Source organism: Hemiscyllium ocellatum, unplaced genomic scaffold (genome assembly GCF_020745735.1).
Source record: "Hemiscyllium ocellatum isolate sHemOce1 unplaced genomic scaffold, sHemOce1.pat.X.cur. scaffold_115_pat_ctg1, whole genome shotgun sequence".
Classification (NCBI taxonomy): Eukaryota; Metazoa; Chordata; class Chondrichthyes; order Orectolobiformes; family Hemiscylliidae; genus Hemiscyllium; species Hemiscyllium ocellatum.
In genome coordinates, this window is record NW_026867690.1 from 1,039,185 (window position 1) to 1,056,725 (window position 17,541).

Genomic DNA, 17,541 nt, shown 5'->3' on the forward strand with positions numbered 1-17,541 from the left:
TGTGTCGCTGCAGCTGTAGGAAGTGTTATTATGAGAGAGGGCACCTGGAGTACATTGTGTCGTTTGTGTTTCTGTACGCATAAATAATAGTTTTAAATTAATTTTGGAAGAGGAAAGACATGATGTAAAATTAAAGTTCTAACTTTTAACAAGACCAATCTTGAAAGTGTTAGGCGAGGCCTGTGAAAGGCTGATTGGAATATCCCATTCTCAGGTAAAGGGATGGTTGGAAAATGCAAGGCCATCAAAAACTTGGTTCAGAGAATTCAGAGCCAATGTGTTCCGATTAGTGAGAGGGGCAAAGCTGGTTAGGTGCAGGGAGTGCTGGATGGCTAGATATTTTGATGCTCTGGTCAAGGTAAGGCAAGGAGGCATATGTCAGTGTAAACAGAGCTGAGATCAAGTGAATCCTGAGAGGTGTATATGGGCAGCAAGTGTATATTCAATGGGGGAAATTGGGTCAGAAAAAAAATGTGGACAAGCGGACGGCTTTAGAAATAGGGTTAATGAGGCATTGATGAAATTCTAGAAATCTTTTTATGGCAAAAGATTAACTCGGGAGAGAATAAGGCCCCTTAAAGTTCAGTAAGGCTACCTATATATGGAACCACGTATACATAGGTTGTAGGGATACTAAATAAGTATTTCTCCTCAGAGTTTAATGTGAAGGAGGTTACAAGAGCGAGAGAATGAAGAAATATATAATGATAACTTGAAAAGTGTCTATATTACAAGGAGGTGTTGGACATTTAAAACACATAAAGGTGAAACACATCCCTGGGACCTGAACAATTGTATCCAGATATTCGTGGGAAGCTAGGACATCGATTGCTCAGCATTTTGATGACATATTTGTGACATTGATTTCTACAGGTTGAGGTGTCAAAAGACTGGAGGGCTGCTAACATAGTGTCATTATTTCAGAAAGTAAGGAAAAAAACAGGTAACTATAGATCGATGAGCTGACGTTAATGGTGTCTAAATTGTTGGATGGGATTTCGAGGAAAAGGATCGATATGCATTTAGAAGGACAAGGACTGAAGAGAGCTTTGTACATTGTAGATCACGTCTCACTGACTGGGTGGAATTTTTTGAGGAAGTGATGAAGATGATTGATGAAGGCAGGACAGTGGATGTTGTCTTTATGGAATTCAGTAAGATGACCAAAATGTTCTACATGGTAGACTGGTTAGCAAGGTCAGACTGCCTGGGATCCAGGGAGAGCTCACCATTTAGATCCAACATTTTCTTGAATATCGGAGACAGGGGCGTGACAGTGGACATTTGTTCATTAAACATGGAGACCTGTGACCAGTGGTGTGCCGCAAAGATCAATAGGGGATCCACTGTCTTTTGTTACTTGTACAAATCACTTGCATTTGAATATATGAAGTATGGTCAGTAAGTTTGTAGATAATACCAAATTTTTTGGTATAGTCGACAGAATGATATCCCAGACTATAATGGGACTTTGCTGTGGTGAACGAGGAGTGGCAGATGGAGTTTATGTTAGATAAATGTAAAGATGTTGCATTTTGGCAAGACAAATCAAGGCAAGACTTGTAGGTAGGGTCCTGTAGAAAACTGCCGATCAAGGAGAACTCCATAGAGATTATCGAATCCTACAGTGAGGAAGCAGCCTATTCGGCCCATCGAGGCCCACACCGAACCTCTGAACAGTATCCCACTGGACAAACCCCTACCCTATCCCTCTGAGCCTGCATTTCCCATGGCTAATCCTCCTCGCCTACACATTCCTGGGTACTTTACGCAATTTAGCATGGCCAATCTACCATTATCTGTATATCTTTATTACTGTCGGAGGAAAACATAACATCTGGAGGAAACTCATGCAGACACGGGGAGAATGTGCAAACTCCAAACAGGCAGTCATTCAAGGATGGAATTAAACCCATATCGCTGCGCTCTTAAGCAGCAATGCTTGCCACTGAGCTACTGTGTCACCTTGTGGTGCAGGTTCTCCGTTCCTTGAAAGTGCCGTCACAGGTAGATAGTGTAGTGAAGAGGCACTTCGTGATCTTCCCTTTGCTGGTGCGTGCTTTGAGTCTAAGCATTTTCACGACATGTTACATCTGTACAGACATGGGTTTGGCCATTTTTGTAATACTGCCTTAAATTCTCGTCAGCCTGCTGTCGGAAAGGTGTTGTCAAACTGGAAAGGGTACAGAAGAGATTTAAAAGAATGTTGCAGGCATTGGAGGGTTAGAGTTACAGGGAGAGTTTGAATAGGCTTGGACTATTTTCAAGTGTTGAGGCTGAGGGGTGACGTTGAAGAGGTTTATAAAATCATGAGGGCATAGATAAGGTAAACAGTCAACGTCTTTTACCCAGGATAGACGAGTCCAAAATATGAAGACAAAGGTACAGGTGAGAGGGGAAAGATGTAAAAGGGAGGAGAAAAGGGACAACATTTTCACACAGAGACTGATGTGTGTATGGATCGAGCAGCCAAAAGAGGTGATGGAGGGTGTTATATTTACACCATTTCAAAGGCATTTGGATGCATACATGCATGGGAAGTGTTTAGAGGGAGATCGGCCAAGTACTGGCAAGGAGGGCAAGATTTTATTTAAGATGTTTTGTCGGTATGGACGATCAGACGGAAAGGTATTTTTCCGTGCTGTGAATCTCTGAGACTCTATTGCCTCTTGAGTGTATGACATAGGGACAGGAGGAGGCAATTCAGCTTCTGAATTCTGTCAGTCAGCTTGTTTGCTCAATTGCTGAGAGTAAAATACAAAAATACATCATTAAAATTTTGATGGTGTTTTTACAGAAACACGAGAAAGGCTTTTAGTCAGGAGAAGCTGCAAGGAATATGAAGAGGCCATTCAGTCCCTCAACTCCATTCCACAGGAGCAGCAGGTGAGCACAGAGATATTGGAGCCTGTCACTCAGTAGCAGGAGGGGGATATCTACTATCGCAAACCTTGGATCAGGAGGCAGTCACTCAGCTGCCCAAGATTGGGACACAGGAACAGGACACAGTCATTCAACTGCTTGAGACTGGGGCACAGGGAAAGGAGGGAGTCACTCAGAGCTCGAAACTGGGGCACAGGAAATCTGGAGGTTAGTGAGGCCCCAGCATACTGTTATGCAGGAGGTGATTCAATCCCCACCGGTATGGTACACTGGGAGAGAAGGGGAGTTTGCTTAGAACAAACAGAAATATATGAATAAGTTGCATTGGTGGTCCATTCATTCCTGCCCCACCATTCACTAAGACCACGGCTGATCTGATTGTGATTTCCTCATTCCATTTTTACAGATACTCCCCTCTCTGCAGCCTCTGCTCCTATTGTTGGTCATGTTGCACACCCAGATGCTGCAACAACACTCGCCATCACTCATCCAGAGGGATGGGTCTAACAGGATGAGTCAGGATTTGAAGGCTCCAATCACAAGAATTAAAACACAAAATAAAGGTATTGTCAAATGTTTAGTACTCGCACATTCGCAATCCAACTCACATAACCAGCCCATCCATTACATATTCAGGATGGAGCACTGTGTAGATCGGCTAGTGTTAAGCTGTATGCAACCCAGCAATGTCCAGACTGAAACTCTGTGCCCACACCCAATGCTTGATCTATAATCATGGGCTAAATGTTCAGTGTGGGGGGCTGTGCAGTCTGCACTGGTTCATTCATATATAAACTCAGACTCTTGCATTGTTCAGTAACACTGTATTAGATCACTGCCCAGTGTGGTGAAAAATGTAACCATGCTGGAAGTGACAAGATGTGCAGTTCCCATCAATTTACAGCTCCATATCTCGACTGTACCTTGACAAGTGGTGCTGCGACTGTGAAAATCACTGCGAGGAAGAGATGTAAATGGAAACAATTTAAATACCAATAATTCTGATAAAGGCGCATATCACTCTAGTATTTAATGATGACATAACTGAGATAATATCCAATGAGGTTTTGTATATGGTGCAAAGAAGCAAGAGGGGGATGGTGATGTTATAGTGGCTCTACTATAAGCCTCTATATAATCAATGGGAATTAGAGGAACAAATATGCAGGGAGACTGGCTGGATTTTCCGGAGCAATAGGGTTGTCATAATAGTTGATTTTAAATTTTCTAACATAGACTGGGACTTCCAGAGGTTTAAGAACTTAGATAAAACGTAATTTGTTAAGTGTGTTCAGGAAAGTTTCCACAAGCAATATATAGAGGGTCCTACTGGGGAAGGGACAAACTCGACCTACTTTTGGGAAATAGGGGTAGGATAGGTGATGGAGGTAAAGTGGGGGAGAATTTGGAGGGAAAGTGACTAGAGCTGTATTAATTTTAAAATAGTTATGGTTGGGACAAAATTAGTCCACGGATTCAAGTTCTAAATTGGGCAAGGCCTATGTTGTTGGAATAAGACAGGGGATTGCTGGGGATGATTGGAGTAGGATACCGGGCAAGTGGGAGGGCTTCAAAAGTGAGATAGTTCGAGTTCAAGGTCTACATGTTCCTGTGAGGGTGAAGGGAAAGGGAGGCTGGAAGAGAGAACCCTGGGTGACAAGCGATATTGAGGCTCTGACCAGCAAAAAAAGAAGGCGTGGCTCAGGTACAGGCAGCTGGGACCAGGGAATCTCTGGAGGTACACAGGGGATACAGGAGTTTACTGAAGAAGGAAATCAGCAAGGTGAAAAGGGGGTATGAGATAGCCTTGGCTGAGCAGATTGGTGTGAATCCAAATTCAGTATAGGAAAGAAAAAGAACAATCAGAGAGAGAGTAGGACGTCCTACAATCCAAAATGGTCATACATGTGTAAAACCTCAAGAGATGGTTGAGTTCCTCAATTCCTCCTTTGTGTTTATCGTGAAGAAAGACATGAAGACCTGTGACCTTTGGGACGTTAAATGACATATATTGGTACAGTCGATATCACTAATGGTACTAATGGACATATTAGAATGCTTAAAGTCAGATAAATCTCTTGGTCCTGACCAGACATATGCAAGAAGCGAGAGAAGACACTTCAGGGACCAAGGACCCGAAAGGCTGGGCGGTAACAAATGTGCCCTTATTCAAGAAGTGCTCCAAATAAAATTCTGGGAAATATAGACCAATAAGCTAACATCTGGTTTTGGAAAACCGCTTAAGAAGGTTCTGAGATATAAGATATGCATGCATTTGGAAAGACAGAGTTTGACTTGGAGCAGTCAGCATAGCTTTGTGCGTGACAGAGCATGCCTTACACATTTTGTTAGAGATATAGAGGAAGTGACCAGAAAGGTTGACGAGGGTAGGGTGGTGGATATCGACTATGTGGATTTCAGTAATGCCTTTGATAGGTTCCACATGGTAGGCACTCTGGAAGGTTAGATCGCATGGACTCTAATGTAAACTTACAAATTGGCGACACAATTAGTTTGACGTTATGAAGCAAATGGCTATGGTGGAGGTATGCTTGTCAGACTGGAGGCCTGTGACTAGTGGAGTGCCTCAGTGGTCGGTCATGGGCCCATTGCTGTTTGATATCTATATCAATGGTTTGGACCAGAGTGCACAGGTAAGGTTAGTAAGTTTGCAGATGACTACTTATCTAAATTAGGAGGCATCATTTACATAGAGGAACATTATCAGAATTATCAAAATTCAGCAGTACCTTGGTCAGCTGAGGAAGTGGGCTGAGAAATAGCAAATGGCGTTTAATATAGATAAATGTGACGTCTTGCATTATGGAAAGTCAAATCCAGGTTGGAGTTTAATGATGAATGAGAGGGTCTTAAGGCGTGTAGTGTAACAAAATGAGTTTGGAGATCAGGTGCACGGTTGTCTGAAATTTGAGTCCCAGATGCACAGGACAGTGAAGAAGGCTGTTGGCACACTGGCCTACATCAGCACATTCAGTATTGAGGTTGGGACGTTATTATTGCAGTTGTACATGATGTTGGTAAGGCTGCAGTTGGAGTATGGTGTTCAGTTTTGTTCACCTTGCTCTAGAAAGGATATTATTGAACGAGAAAGACTGTAGAGGAAATTTGCAAAGATGTTTCCTGGGCTAAAGGCTCTAAGTTATAGGCAGAGGTTGGACAGGTTAGAACTTATTTCCTTACAGCGTAGGGAACTGAGGGGGTTCTTATAGAAGTGTAATTCTTATAAAATCATGAGCGGCGTGCATGGGGTGAATACTTCAAAATTTTTCCCAAGGTTGGGGAATCGAGGAGTGGAGAACACCCATGAATGCTTGGAAAGGAAAAAAATATATAAAAAGGAACCTGAGGGGAAACTTGTTTACACAGAGTGTGGTATGTGTATGGACTGAGCTGCCAGTGCAAGTGGGTACAATAACAACATTGAAAAGGCATTTGGACAAATACACAGATAGGAAAGGATTAGAAGAATACAGAGCAATGGCAGGGAAATGGGGTGAGTGGGGATGGACACTATGGTTGGCATGGACCAGCTGGGACAAATGGTCAGTCACACTGGCAGTCTAGTGCAGTATAACTGTAATGAGTGTGCTTTGGAGAGAGACAGAATGGGGGAGACTGAGAAAATATTTCATGGAAGGATATGTTCACAGGGTTCAGAATGCTGAAATGAAGATATTTCGCTAGTATCATGCAACACGGGTCAGTATTATGATGAATTATGAGTGAAGGGGATATTGGTGTGAGTTCAGGCGATGGAGAGTTTTGGATGAGCATTTGTTCTGCAGCTTTGTAGCTGGGAGTGAGGACAGTAGAGTCTTCGCCTCACTGGGCTGAATCTAACAAAGAACTGTCTCAGTGACAATTTCATTGAGTGTGACAGAGGGGTTGTCTCCACGATGCTAGCTAGTTTCCTGGTGCTATCTGACCAAACTCATCTCATTAACTACCCAGCCCACTCCATCGTGTCCCTCTCATTCAATGCCAGCCCGATTCTCCCACCCATCATGACTGGAGGTACTCACAGTCGCCTGGATGCCCCTGGATATTCTGTGATTCCTGGCAATGATGTCATCTCCAAAAGGCCAATTGTCACACGGTTGAACTTTCTCAGTTTGGATCTGCCCTGCACAGTTTACCAGAGCATGACAGCTAAGGGAAATTACATCACGGTTTGACAACAGCAGCACGGAGGTCCTGGTGGATGGGCTAGTACAGAGGGGGACCATTCTCTTCTCAGAGGGATCACACCACCAGTCCCACTGAGCCTGGCCTGAGCTCCCCACCCAGCTCAGTGCAGTATCTTCGGTCTGAAGAAATGCCCAGCAATACAGGACAAGCATCAATAACCTTGCCCCCTTTGTCAGGAAAAGGGTCACCATATTCTCTCTGCTCCCTCACACTCACTGTATATCTGTTAAAGCACCGACCATCGAACAAGGCTCATGCTCCACCACTCTCACTACTGCATGCATCATCTTCCCTCTCTTTCTCTCTTGCATTTCTAGTGCCCCCCACACTGTCATAGAATATTCTGGAGAAAGCCAATTATGGAATGTTCCAGATAATGTTCCAACTTATTCCCAATTTCAGGAAAACGGCTGTGCCCCAGCGTGTAGCACGTAAGAGGATGGAATAGAGACGTACGTTTTTCAAATCACACACAATTAAAATCCATGATGAGGCCATTCATTGCTTCAAATATGCTCCAACATTCATTACGGTCGATGGTGATCTGATGGTTTTCTCAGCTCCATGTCACAGGAGCTTTCACTCATTCAACCATCAGCTTCCAGTTACCGAGCAGACGATTCTCAGACATTTTTCCCCTGGTTTCTTTCAGCATACGTTCAGAAGGCATTTCACATGGGGACGGAATCTCTGAACAAAATATTTCATCTGCTTTTTAAATTCATGCAGCAGTCATAATGCTTTCCACAGACCATTCAAAAACATGCACTTATTTTATGGTTATCGATATCCAATCACAAATAGTCATTCTGGTTATTTCACTTTTCTCACCTTATTGTATTCAGCCAAAGACAGCTTCTAAACACTTGTCTCGTTATAAAATACAATTTCTAGCAGAGAACGTTTTTATCCTCGCCGTTATCATGATCGTTATCTCAAATATACCTTTTACCTTGTCATGAATATTTCTCTTGCCCTTTGTCTGTGACTGATTCTGCGTGTAACAGTTACACAGTCTCCCACTCGGTTGGCTGGATGGTTGGTTTATGATGCAGAGGGAGGACACCAGCGCAGGTTCAATTCCCCACATTGACACAGATTACCATGAAGGGGATGCTCTCTCAATCTCACCCCATCACCCATGTGGTGATCTTCAGCGTAAACCATCATGAGTGGTCTCTCTAATCAGAGTTCTTTGGGACTCTATTCTATCAATGTTAGCACTTTAATTTTTTTTAACAAACATTTTATTGAAGAAGAGATTTTTATTATTATAATAAACCAATAACAAAACAACTCAAATAACTGAACAAAATTACACCCATGTGCATGAATATACAAAACAACTTAAAGTCTCTGAATGGACAGAAGAAAAACAAAAATAAACAATAAATAATAAATAAATAATATGGCTCAGCATAACAAACAATAGTTCTCGTTCTTCGAGAGCGTTATGCATTCATATGTTCATAATTCTTCATATTTGTTTCATTAGACAATATCATCATGGCTATATAAATGCCCTTATTACAGTGGTAGATAAGCCTATATCGCGGTAATCCAAAAAGGGTTGCCATATCTTATATAAATCTCTGCTTTTCAGTGCACCATACTGGTGAGAAAGTCCAAAGAGATATTTCCCATGACAAGCTTACAACGACCCAACAGACCCGGGGGCTTTTCAGACATCCAACACAACAGAATATGTTTCCTCGCACAGGAAGTATGGGGGAGATACTATACGAGTATTTTGCATCAGTATTTACTGTTGAAAAGGATATGGAAGACGTAAAATGTAGGGAAATAGATGGTGACACCTTGCAAATTGTCCATATTACAGAGGAGAAAGTGTTGGATGTCTTGGAACGGGTACCCAGGACCTGATAGGTGTACCCTAGAACTCTGTGGAAAGCTAGAGAAGTGATTGATGGGCCTCTTGCTGAGATATTTGTAACACAGATAGTCACAGGTGAGGTGCTGGAAGACTGGAGGTTGGCTAACGTGGCGCCACTGTTTAAGAAGGGCGGTTAGGACAAGCCAGGGAACTATCGAGCAGTGAGCCTGACCTCGGCAGTTTGCAAGTTGTTCGAGGGAATCCTGGGGGACAGGATGTACATGCATTTGGAAAGGCAAGGATTGAATAGGGATGGCTTTGTGCATGGGAAATCATGTCTCCCAAACTTGATTGCGTTTTTTGAGGAAGTAACAAAGAGGACTGATAAGGGCAGAGGGGTAGATGTGATCTATTTGGACTTCAGTAAGGGTTTTGATAATATTCCCCATGGAGAGACTAATTAGCAAGGTTAGATCTCATGGAGTACAGGGAGAACTAGTCATTTGGATACAGAATTGGTTCAAAGGTAGAAGACAGAGGGTGGTGGTGGAGGGGGTGTTTTTCAGACTGGGCCTGTGACCAATGGAGTGCCACAAGGATTGGTGCTGGATTCACTACTTTTTGTCATTGACATGAATGATTTAGATGCGAGCATAAGAGGTACAGTTAGTAAATTTGGAGATGACACCAAAATTGGAGGTGTAGTGGGCAGCGAAGATGGTCACCTCAGATCACAACGGGATCTCGACCAAACGGCCAAATGGACTGAGAAGTGGCAGATGGAGTTTAATTCCGGTAAATGTGACGTGCTGCACTTTTGGAATGCAAATCTTAGCAGGACTTATACACTTAATGGTAAGTTCGCAGGGAGTGTTGCTGAACAAAGAGACTTTGGAGTGTAGGTTCATAGCTCCTTGAAAGTGGAGTCGCAGGTAGATAGGATAGTGAAGAAGGCGTTTGGTATGCTTTCCTTTATTGGTCAGAGTATAGAGTACAGGAGTTGGAAGATCATGTTGTGGCTGTACAGGACATTTGTTAGGCCACTGTTGGAATATTGCGTGCAATTCTCATCTCCTTCCTATCGGATAGATGTTGTGAAACTTGAAAGGGTTCAGGAAAGATTTACAAAGATGTTGCCAGGGTTGGAGATTTGAGATATAAGGAGAGGCTGAACAGGCTGGAACTGTTTTCCCTGGAGCATCGAAGGCTGAGTGGTGACATTATAGCGGTTTGCAAAATTATGAGGGGCATGGATAGGGTAAATAGTCTTTTCCCTGGGGTCGGGGAGTCCAGAACTAGAGGGCATAGTTTTAGGGTGAGAAGAGAAAGATATAAAAGAGACCTACGGGGCAACTTTTTCACACAGAGGGTGGTGCATGTATGAAATGAGCTGCCAGGTGTAGTGGGGGAGGCTGATGCAAGTGCTACATTTAAGAGGAATTTGGATGGGTAAATGAATAGGAAGGATTTGGACGGATTTGGGCCGGGCGCTGGCAGGTGGGACTAGATTGGTTTGGGACATGTGATCGGCATGGATGGGTTGGATGCCTCTATGACTCTATGACTTTTAATAATCTTTGTTTTTTGGTGCACCATTCTGGTGAGAAAGTCCAAAGGGATATTCTGCATGATGAGCTTAAAAAGACCCAACAGACCCGGGAGTTTTCAGACATCCAACACAACAGAATATTTTTTCTAGCCCTGAAAGTATGGAAATTTTTTTCCCATTTGCATCTGCGTAAAATACTCTGGGCAGGCCCCAGGAATAGAGAAACTGGGTCCATCTCCAATTCGGTCCCCAAGACCCACTCTACCACACCTGACACAGTGCTCCAATATATACGAAGCCTGCAGCAGGACCACATGCAATAAGTAAGAGTGCCTGTAGTCATTCTGCATTTAGGACATGCTGAAGATAATCCCACTTTGAATATTGAGAGAAAATCTGTTGTCAGATAGACCTATATGAAGAATTTTCAAAAGCATGCAATGTGTCCTATTATAGATTAAAATCCTTCGAGCATTTTCACAAATATCCTCCTATGTCTCCGAAAAGATCTAAACCCCCAACTCTCTCGCACAGACGTCACGAAGCTGCACAGTCTTGTCTGAGATCTATAAGTGTCTGTAAAAGTAAATTTTTAATCAAATTTTTAATCTGGATAAAACAGAAGAAGTCTCTACTAGGTACTCCATACATACGGAGTTAATTGATCAAATGATATCATTGTTTCTCCCTCAAGTAATACGTGGTGGCTCAGTGGTTTGCACTGCTGACTCACTGTACCAGGTTCACAGGTTTGGTTCCAGCCTTGGGTGACTGACTGTGTGGAGTTAGTATATTCTCAACTGTGTCCGCGTAGGTTTCCTCCCACAGTTACGAAGATGTGCAGGTTAGATGAATTGGCCATTGTTAAATCGCTCATAGTGTTCCAGGATCTGTTAGTTGGGGCATTAAACAGGGTAAACATAGGATGGTAGGGGAATGGGTCTGGGGGGTTATTTTTCAGAGGGTCGAAGTGGACATGTGTGGCCCAAGGACCTGTATCCACTCTGTAGGGATTCTACTAATTCTAAATAATCCAAGCAATGTACCCCCCTGCCTGCCCACAGTTTACACCTGGAATCCATTATCCCCGGTTGACAACCCGATGTACCAATTATAGGGTAAGAAACATGGTTTTGGCTGTATTGCCTCGATCTGATGCATTGTCATTCATGTTTTAACAGCATTGATCATCATTAGTTTATGACAATATTCCATAAACGATGTCAATTTATCGAAGAACAACAGACTAATAAGGGTTGACTTTGCCTGAGAGGGCTCAATGTCTAGCCACATTGATGCCGATGTCTCAGCGGCCCAGGCACTCAAATACGATGAAAAAAAACTTAATTGATTGCTTTCAATCTGGGAGATCAACTCCCCACAATCTGTGGGGCAGTTGCAATTTTGTTAGCTTGACAAAGAATCACTTATAGTGCCAAATAAGAGAGAGAAACCAGCCATTTTTTTCTAAAAAAAATCTTAGATTACTTACAATGTGGAAACAGGACCTTCAGCCCAACGAGTCCACACCAACCTGCCGAAGCACAACCCACCCAGACCCATTCCCTACATTTACCCTTCACCTAACACTGCCGGCAATTTAGCATGTCCAATTCACCTAAGCTGCACATCTTGGACTGTGAGAGGAAATCGGAGCACCCGGAGGAAACCCACGCAGACACGGGCAGAATGTGCAAACTCCACACAGTCAGTCGCCTGAGCGGGAAGTGGCGCCGGCTCACTGGTGCTGTGAGGCAGCAGTGCTAACCACTGTGCCACCATGCTGCCCACATGCCTCATCTATCTGGGAAATATAAAATAAAGCATTCACGGGGTATCAGAAATGAGGAAGGACATTCATTTTAATAACAGCTATCCGACCTAGCCTGGATATTGGAAATGCCTCCCATCTTTGAAGCTCTTGTTTAATTTTGTTAAACAAATGGACATAGTTCACGTTAAATAACTGATCAAAGACAGATGTAATGAATATACTGAAATAGGGAAACCACCCCGTGACCATTTAAAAGGAAACTAGCATTTGCCCTCAGTATCAGGGATTTCCGTAAGACCTCCCATAGACATGGCCTCCAACTTTGTAAAATTAATCTTATCGCCCGAAAGGCAACAAGTGAATTATTGCATTGCATCACATGAACTACCGAAATTGCGGGATTTGAGAAAAAAAAGACCCTCGTCTGCATACAATGTAATCTTACGTGACTTCTATCCCATTTCTGGGGCAGATATGTCGGCATCCCTATGGATAGCCTCCACCAGTGGCTCAATCACCAACGTAAACAACAATGGCGAAATGTGTCAATCTTGTCGGCTGCCTTGAGAAATATTAATATTACTGTTTGGCACACCATTAGTGAGAACCGCAGCCAGAGGATCACGGTAAAGGACCCTCACAAACTTGATAAAAACTTTGCCTAGACCAAACCGTTCTAATGTACAGAAGAGAGCCAGCCACTCAACCCAATCAAATGCCTTCTCTCATCTAAAGGGATCAATAGCCCCTGGACAGATTGTTGTTGACATATTGAGTAACATCTTAACGTTATAGGAAGATCTGCGGCCCTTTATAAAGTCTATTTGGTCCTCTTTGGCAATGGAAGGCAGCAAAGTTTCTCGCCTTAATGCACGGGTCGCAGACAGGATTTTGAAACCAACATTTAAAAGTGAGATTGGCGTGTAAGAAGCACAATCCTCCAGGGTCTCCTCTCTTCAGCATCAGAGAGATATGAGCCTCTCTTAAGGATGGAGGGAGGGGTTCGTGACTGTATGAGTGATGGAACATGTTAAAAATCAGCCCTGACAATAGGTTTATAAATCATTAAAAATTCACTCAGAAATCCGTCAGGAAGGTGCGCCTTTACATTCTGAAGCTGATTCACACCCTCCTGCGCTGACAATGGTGCATTAAGGCACAACACTAATTCAGGGCTTACTCCTGGAAGACCCAGGTTCATGAAAAATGACTCCATCTTAATCCATCTATCCTCATAATGTTCAGTCTGAAATAATTTGAAGAACAATCTCGGACAGGCTGCATTAATCTTTTGGAATTGAAGGTAAGGATCCCAGTAACTTCCCTAATGGCTTGAGAGGGGCGGTCGTTTTCCTGGCTAAATACTTGCCTGGCTTATCACCTTGTGTAAACAGCCTTTGATTTGCAAAAGTAAGTTCCTGCTTGGCTGTCTGTGTGAGCGTGGAATTCACTGTAGACCGAAGCGTTGTGATCCTCTGCAGCTTAGCCACTGAGGGTCTATCACAGTATGTCCTCTCGGCTGCCCTCAGCTGTGCGTCAAGCCAGCGTTCCTGCTCCCCATTCTGCTGCATCCTAAGGAATAATTATTCCCTTAGCATAAGCCTTAACAATTTCCCATAGAATGGATGGGTTACTGGTTGAATCTGAATTAATGACTAAGAAAGATCTGAATTCATTACAGAAATACTCAATGAACTAACTAGCCTTCAGAATAAAGGGATACATTCGCCAGTGTCTCGAATCTGTTATATTTCTCTTGATCTTAATCAATAAGTATGGTCAGAAATGGTAATATTCCCAACTGTGCAGGATGCCACTTAATCTAAGACTGTTGCAGGGATGGGGAAGACATCATCCCTCGTGTGGCAGTTCAGTGTGTTAAAGAAGTTAAAGATAATGCCCTACTTGTGAGGTAAATGTGCCTCCAGACATCTACCAGCTCTAGTTCTGCATACAAATCCACCAATTGGTTACATTATAACGAGGGTATTGAGGGACCTTTGGACATTCTGTCCACCGTGGGCTCCATAGGCAGTTGAAATCTCCTACGATAATGTGCCATGATGCAAGATAACTGACTTTGGAAAACGCATCTACCGGGATATTAAGAGAGTGCGCGGGAGTGGGGGGGGGGGGGGGGGGGGGGGGGGGGGGGGGGGTCTGGGGTGTCGCAATTACTATTCAAAATACTGGATATTTACCATAGTTCAAGGCATGGGAATTATGATCCTCTCGTGAGTGTCAAATACAATCTAACAATTTAAATGGAAGATTCTTCTTATCCAGTATGGCTTCCCCCTACTCCTAGTATTAAAAGACGAACAAAGCCCGTTCAAACGCGTCCTGCTATAACGTCAATTGTTCCTGGCATCAAGGTGCATCTCCTGCAATAGGACAACATCCACCCCCTCTGTTTTAAGACCAGAAAATATTTTTTTCTTTTGACTGGTCAGTGGCTCCCCTTAATGTTCCAGGCACACCATTTAAGCACATCATTATCCAGAACACACTGTAGCAACATTTGAACTCGAGAGAGGAAGAACTAGAATTACTGATCATTAACAAACAAAGTCTCATAGAGCTTAAAATCTACACAATCTAAAACTACTACAACTGACAAGCTCTCAAAACTTTCCAAAACTAAACATAAAAAGAACAAAAAAACTAAACAAAATCTATAGGGGAATTTAACATGTCCATAAAGTTTTCGTTTTCTCTGCAGAGTCAGATGAGTTCATGGATCCATTAAATGCAATACGGAGAATCGTTGGGTACCAGAGGGAATATTGATCCGCGAGTTCCCTTACTCTTCTCTTGAAAGGTGTTAGGCTTGGGAGCAGGTGAGCACTTTGGTGATAGCGATTAAAGTTCTGTTATGTTTACTTTAGTGATAGCAAGGGATAGGTGTATACCACTGGGCAAGAGTTACAGCTGGGGGAAAAGCAATTACGATGCGATTAGGCATGATTTAGGAAGCATAGGATGGATATAGGCACATTACAACTGAGGAGCTTATTCAAGGAAAAACTACCATGTGTCCTAGGTAAGTATGTACCTATCAGGCAGGGAGGAAGCTGTAAGGTGCGTGAGCCGTAGTTTACGAAGGAAATGGAATCTCTGATCAAGAGGAAGAAGAAGGCTTACGTTAGGATGAGATGTGAAGGCTCAGTTTGGACGCTTGAGGTTTACAAGGTAGCCAGGAAAGACCTAAAGGGAGAGCTCAGAAGGGCCAGGAGAAGACATGCAAAGTTGTTGCTGGATAGAATCAGGGTAAACCCTACGGCTTTCTATAGTAATTTAAGGAATAAAAGAATGACAAAAGTAAGATTAGGGTCAATCAAGCATAATATTGGGAAGTTGCGTGTGGAGTCAAAGGAGATAGGGGAAGCACTAAGTGAATATTTTTCAACAATATTCACTCTAGAAAATGACAATGTTGTCGAGGAGATTACTGAGACACAGGGTACCTAGAGTAGTTGGGATTGAGGTTCACAAGGAGGAGGTATGACAAATCCTGCAGAGTGTGAAAGTAGGTAAGTCTCCTGGGCCGGATGGGATCGAGCCTAGGATCCTCTGGAAAGCCAGGGAGGAGATTGCCGAGCCTTTGGCATTGATCCTTAAATCGTCATTGTCTACAGGAATAGTGCCAGAAGACTGCAGGATGGGAAATGTGGTTCCCCTGTTCAAGAAGGTCAGTACAGACAATCCTGATAATTATAGACCAGTGAGCCTTACTTCAGTTGTTGGTAAAGTGTTGGGAAAGGTTATAAGAGATAGGAGTTATAATCATCTAGAAAATAATAAATTGATTAAGGATAGTCAGCATGGTTTTGTGAAGGGTAGGTCGTGCCTCACAAACATTATTGAGTTCTTTGAGAAGGTGACCAAACAGGTAAATGAGAGTAAACCGGTTGATGTGGTGTATATGGATTTCAGCAACGCGTTCGATAAGGTTCACCACAGTCGGCTATTTTGCAAAATGCAGAGTAATGGTACTGTGGGAGATATAGCAGTTCTGATCAGTAATCAGCTGCTGAAAGACGACAGGTTGATGGGAAATGTTCATCCTGGAGTCCAGTTAGTAGTGGGTCGGTGTTGGGTCCTGTGCTGTTCATCATTTTCATAAACGACCTGGATGAGGTGTACAAGGGTGGGTTAGCAAATTTCCAGACGACACTAAGGTCGGTGGAGTTGTGGATAGTGACGAAGGATGTGATAGGTTACAGACAGACATAGATAAGCTGCAGAGCTGGGCTGAGAGGTGGCAAATGGAGTTTAATGCGGACAAGTGTGAGGTGATTCACTTTGGTCAGAGTAACCGGAATGCAAAGTACTGGGCTAATGGTAAGATTCTTGGTAGTGTAGATGAGCAGAGAGATCTCGGGGTCCAGGTACACAGATCACTGAAAGTTGCCACACAGGTTGACAGGATTGTTAAGAAGGCATACAGTGTTTTAGCTTTTATTAATAGAGGGATCAAGTTCAGGAACCATGAAGTTATGCTACAGCTGTACAAACTCTAGTGCGGCCGCACTTGGAGTATTGTGTACAGTTCTGGTCACCACACTACAAGAAGGATGTGGAAGCATGGAAATTGGAAAGGGTGCAGAGGAGATTTACTCTGATGTTGCCCTGTGGAAGGAAGGTCTTACGAGGAAAGGCTGAGGGAGTTGAGGCTGTTTTCGTTAGAGAGCAGAAGGTTGAGAGGTGACTTAATAAAGACATATAAGATAAGCAGAGGGTTAGATAGGGTGAGCCGTTGTCCAAGAATGGTGACGGCGAGGATGAGGGTGCATAGCTTTAAATTGAGGGGTGATAGATATAGGACAGATATCAGAGGTAATTCGTTTATTCAGAGAGTAATAAGATTATGGAATGCTTTGCCTGCAACTAGTAGTTCGCCAACCTTAAGTACATTGGACAAGCATATGGACGTACATGGAATGGTGTAGGTTAGATGGGCTTCAGATTGGTAAGACAGGTCGGCGCAACATCGAGGGCCGAAGAGCCTGTACTGTGCTGTAATGTTCTATGTTTTATATCATCAAATGATTTTTTTTCTGAATCACCGCCGCTGAAAAATCCCGAAAGTACATAATCCTGGAGCCCATGAATTAAAGCCATTGGATCTTTGCCCTGGGTTCTGGAAGCTTCCATTAGTCTTTGTTTATCCCCATACCTATATAACCACACGAGGACAGGGTGAGAGCGCTGGTCTCACCCTGACCAGTGCACAGTAACCCGATGAACTGTCTCAGTCTTCATCCGTCCCTCTTCAGTTTCGAAGTGAAG